Here is a 6,000-nt window from a genome sequence, read left to right on the forward strand (position 1 = left end):
TCCAGCATGATACAACGAGGATTGTTTATAGAAAGTATACAATTTTAAACACCGTCCGATACCGAACGGCATATAATGCATCTTTTTATGAAATGTTATTTATTTCCAGATTGTCTTTATGTAAAACATTTATGCTCGTTTAATTTAATTTTGTCTACCAGAAATACCTCTATCTAAAATGTGTGAAATAATAAAATATATATTTTGTTAATGTATTCTTTTATATTACCATTGACTTAATTACAAGTACCGTCTTAAACATATTTTAATCTTAAATGCTTACTGGAGTTATCATGTATTAAAGTCATGATTTAACTGAAATATCATGATGTAAAGGTGGGAAATCTAACTGTTTTCGGTAAATTTACTGTTTTCGGTATCATGTCCTCGTATTATATAATTCTTCCATCTTAAAACAGAAATAAAATGCTTTTTGATAAAAATGAAAAAAGAAAATAAAGCATCATTTAAATGCATACTGGAGTCAACAGTCATTAAAATCATAGTTCAACGCCCCTATCACGATGTAGAGGTGCGAAATCTCACTGTTTTCGGTACATGTTACAGTTTTCGCGAAAACAGTACTGTTTTCGGTATCTAGTCATACCCCTGGTAAACATGATAAACACGGTAACGGATAAACACGGAAGTGAAAAATGGTAATTAATTATTATCAAAAACAGGTCCCATCAAACCGGGTCAGCTACAATATATTCTTTGATGCAGAGTGTTCTTCAAAAGGAGCCACTTTTCACGCCAGTCTATTGTCGTAAGACTCACTAAACACGTAACTAACTCAACACGTTGCAAGACTGTTATCTTCGAAATAATTCATAAATCGAAATCATAAATAAATATTTATAATTTAATATCATAAATAAATATTTATCATTTAATATCATAAATTAATATTTATTATTTGATACCTGCTGAAATTTGAGGACGTAAACGATTCAAAATAAACGCTGTGAACATTGCAAGGAATCTTACATGTAGGCCTAATGTGTGAGAGGATTATTCAGGGATAAAATATAATGGAGTGCGAAGGATTTAATATTTGGAGGAGGACGTCATGGTATCTTGGACATTTGGTACTTTTATATATTTATTTAGTAGATACTAAAAATGCTGAATGTACTAATCGCATCATCAAAGTAAAACAGGTGAGATTTTTACAGCTTTATTTTTCTTGCCATAATATGGTATGTTTTCCATTTAATTTATCTGCTCATTTTTAGCTCGGCTGATTTCGGAGAAAACCCGAGATATTGTCATAGCCAGCTCGTCGTCCGATGCCTGTGTCAGGCTAAAACCTTTACATTGGCACTAAAATCAAAGTGCTTCCACCTACAATTTTTAAACTTCATATGAAGATCCACATTGATGATTTCTACACGCCACAACCATTTTGGGTTCACTAGATCAAAGGTCAAGGTCACTGTGACCTCTAAAAAATCAAACTAAAAAAAAACTTTCATTAATTCAAAACTGCACATGCAGCCGAGCGTTGGCACCCATTATGCGGTGCTCTTGTTTATATATATATAAATGTATTCATAACCAGAATAGTTGATGCATGTATAAATAAAAAGATACATGAACAGTGTGTTTTACTATTTAATAAATATGCTTTGCTTGCGTATATGCAAAACAATCAAGCCCATAAATTGTTTATTGATTTTTAAAAATGTTGAATGTCACGCCTTACGTACCAGTCCGTTTATGTACCGGCACTTTATGTACCACTATCTGGCACTTAATGTACCATATATATATAATATAGAAAGATAAATAATATATGGTTAAATATGAATGTGTGTTATTAATAAAATGTATTTTGTGTGATAGTATTTATGAATTTAGACTTACATATTGGTCATAGATTATATTTTTTGCCAGATTGTCTAAGTGTCACTGAGTGTCTCTAATAGTGTAATTTATTAGCCCAAGTATTACTTAATAAATGATTTATTATTCTTACCTGAAATTGAAGTAAATAATTAAAATCCATTTGTCTCTTATCTTATCCTGACTATAGGGTTTATTTTATTAAGTTTAAAATGTTTGCATTTCCTACTGTATAATTGAAATGTGATACTTTGAAGAGAAGAGTGAATGACCTTCATTTTCAAACTGTAAAAAAAACAATTATTTCCTTTTTTAGACTTTAATCATGTTTAGAGAATGACCTTAATTCATTAGGACTGCTATGAATGAATGGACAATAACACCTATATAATATGTAGGTGGTTCGTAAAGTTTCAAAGTGGTACATAAAAGGCCTGGTACATAAGAGGACTGGTACTTAAGGTGTTACACCCTAAAATGTTCATGGTATCAGTGTTTCAATAATGTAGTGTTTCCTAATTATGTATTGCTTAGTGTGTTTTTTTTGTTTCAAAATTTCAAATTTGCATTTATTTTAAAGCATTTTCAGTCATTTTGCAAATTCCATGTTTTTTTGTAATAAGGTGAGTTATGTTGCACATGGCGTCAAATATTAATTTATGGTTGCTGTGGTGTAGAGAATGTTGTCCGCCTAGCAAATGGGCGTGGGTTCGATCCATCCTCTGGGAGTGTTCTCATTATCGTCTCCATAGACACCAAGTACTGGTGTGCCAAGTAGTAGTAGTAGTAGTAGTAGTCGTAGTAGCAGTAGTAGTAGTAGTAGTAGTAGTAGTAGTAGTAGTAGTAGTAGTAGTAGTAGTAGTAGTAGTAGTAGTAGTAGTAGTAGTAGTAGTAGTAGTTGATGTAGTAGTAGTAGTAGTAGTAGTAGTAGTAGTAGTAGTAGTAGTAGTAGTAGTAGTAGTAGTAGTAGTAGTAGTAGTTGTTGTAATGGTTGTGTTTTTATTTGTTTTTACATTGAATTCTGATCATACAACACAATGATGCTGCTGCTAATGATGATGAATATGATAATGCTGCTGCTGATTGTGATGATAATTATATGATGGGACTTCGGTATAAGAACATTTGTGAGGTTCTAACACGAAATCTTTTGGATAATAAAACCTCTCATTTTATAAAAAAAGAGCTAGATTAAAGAGTAAAGAATAAGTATAAAATTGGGAAAGCTACCATTCAAGGATCATTTGAGCTTCATCAACAGCAATGCATGAAACAGTTATATCTCTTTCAAATGCACTCAATATTGCTGTTCCAATTGATGTGCTCAGAAATGCTTCTGGATGGGCATACACCAATGAGTACTTTCCTTCAATTATTTTTTCTTAAGGCACATTAACAACACTGTCGCCCTTAGCAGGAATTCCGGACGCCCCCCTCCCCCCAAGATGTTTCCTCCCCAGACATCCCCCACGACGATTCCTCCACAGACGTGTCCCTTCCCCCATTTTAGTTTTAGTGCTAACGCCCCCCCCCCCCCCCAATAAAATTATAATGGTTTGGTTGAAGTATAATCTTGATTTATTAACGAAATGATAATTTTGCTTATGTAATATTTCATTAACTTTATCTATGAAGCGGCTTGTTTGTTGTTTCCTTTGGATAAAGAATTCATTATTTTTGTTAAACTGTTTAAGGAGTGCATGTAAATCATTAGTAAGTGCATTTTGGTGTACTAGAGGAATACATGGACTATTCTCAAAATACTGAGTATCTTATACATGCTGTTGTTTTTAATCCAATTAAATAGGATCAATTGATGAATCATTTCAGTTTGAGTAAAATTGGGCTGGGTTGTGGAATTGTAGTTATTTGTTGTTTTTAATCCAATTTAATAAGGTCCATTGGTGAATTGAAAAATGGTAAAATCACATTTATATCAATTTCAAAAATGTTCTCATTGTAACAGTTAAATATGATAAATAAATGAACTATGTAACTGTAAAAAAATATGCATTAATATGTATATAATCCAATTATTGGATATCGTTGATAATTTCATTTTTACTAGTAGCTAATTTAGACTAATTAAAACAGAATTGCACTTTCCTTGCAAAGTATTTCATCATTAATACTATAATAATTAATATAATTAGCAAATGTAATCAAACCATATTGATAAAATTTTAATAATTTAACTCAATGATCTAAATAATATTTAAATTTGCCCCCAAAAAACTAGGGTAGGTAGATAGTAAGGGAATTATATTTTTTGGAAATTATCAGTGTTGACAGTGTAAAATATTTGTATAGCTTCTTCAATTTCAGTTTTACATTTTATGACCTGCAATATATTCTATGCTACTTTATTTTACTTTGGTGAGTCATTACAGTGTTATTTATTTTTTAACTATAGAATGTGCTAATCTCATACAATGAATGACTACCCCCTTTAAAGATGTCACCTTATCTAAATTCATTAATACAATAGTTATAATTGTTTTATTGTAACATACTATTCCACTAAAAATGTCCATCAAAGAACATCAATGCTGTGCTTTCACTAAATTTTTCAATGATCTCAATCATTTAAAGAAAAATTTCTATCAGGCACTTATAATTAGATCTATTTAATTGGTAAAATTTGTTAGAGGCTTCCCTAAAAACAACCATCAAAGAACTTCAAAGCTTTGTGTTTTTACTCATGTATCCATATTTTCCCACTTGCATAATATTTCTGTTAATTTGCTCAGAACTGCCTTCAATACTTGCTGTGGGCTGACCACTATGACAGTTATAGTCAAGCCAACACGCATTTTTCCTTGTTTGCTCAATGCATTGATTTGGTCCATTATGATACTGTCTAAGGGTGTCAAAATTAAACAAAAAAAGTCAACTTGAACTTCTCTTTCAAATGGAGCCACTTGAAATATCAAACTTTTCCCATACCTAGTCGGCAATATAGCCACGGCATCGTGTCTATTCAAAACATGCATCAGACAATCCTTCTGAAACTCTTTAAGCGGTTGGTAAAACGCGATTTCATTGCAAACTTTCGTCAATAAAGGATCCATGTTGTTACAAACGAAAGTTTAAGTACAGTTTAAAAAAATGAATAAAGAGCAAAATTGTTGAAAACTTACGAACATTTTAATTGATACTAACAAAAGACCATAAGACTGAACAAAATAACACTTAAATTTTAAATCATAACAATAATGTTAACTTCTTAAACAAATTCTTCATTCATCCGCGGACTTCTTTGTGTCTTAGTCATAAATGCCTCCAAATGGAGGTTAGTGATGTGTCTTAGTATAGAGGTGACAATAACGTAGTGACGTCACCATCTATGTATAGAATGAAAACCTGCACATGCTGAGTTCCGTCTTTGATCACAAAGCTTTTAATTATAGACCAGTTGAATGTTATTGTTTGCAATCGGGATTTTTCTGCGCATGCGCACTCACTGGTTGGCAAAAACACTGGTAACAGTAACGTTAAACATGTATAAAGGGCTCTTGTTTAGTCAATAAATTGGTAATAAGACCGAAATAAACATTAAAACACTTAAAATAGAGTGCAAATATATCATAATTTAGTACCAAATAGATGTATATACACAAATCAAATTTCCTCGTCATAAAAATACAAAGTAGTTATAAGCATAGAGTAAACGTGATCGGAAGACTAAATACTGACAATTCCACAAAACTAAACAATAAATTAGCCGTATTCTTTCTCCTAGTAAGCATTAAATAATTATATTTGAACAATAATAAAAATGTATTTCTAAGTTCATTATAATTGTAAGTCGTGTGGATAGTGTTATTTTTCATCAGCGATCGATAGTGTCAGAGGTGAATTTAATATAAAACAAAGCCATAAAAAGCGTAGTACATTACAATTTTTAAATATTGTGGTGATTTTCTTTTACATTAAATGACAATATTATTACAATTCAGCATACAAACGGAAAACCCCTGCATATTATGCAAATTGAACTGTCTTTGCATGTATATTGAAATCTCTTTACTAGTAATAGGGAGTGATAAAATATAGCATTTTATGATAAATGCATATATTTAATTTATTCAAAGTGATATTATGGGCATTTCTCACAGTTGAATTGAGCTGAAAAGAATTAACAGGTCAAAA

Source organism: Dreissena polymorpha, chromosome 4 (genome assembly GCF_020536995.1).
Source record: "Dreissena polymorpha isolate Duluth1 chromosome 4, UMN_Dpol_1.0, whole genome shotgun sequence".
Taxonomy (NCBI): domain Eukaryota; kingdom Metazoa; phylum Mollusca; class Bivalvia; order Myida; family Dreissenidae; genus Dreissena; species Dreissena polymorpha.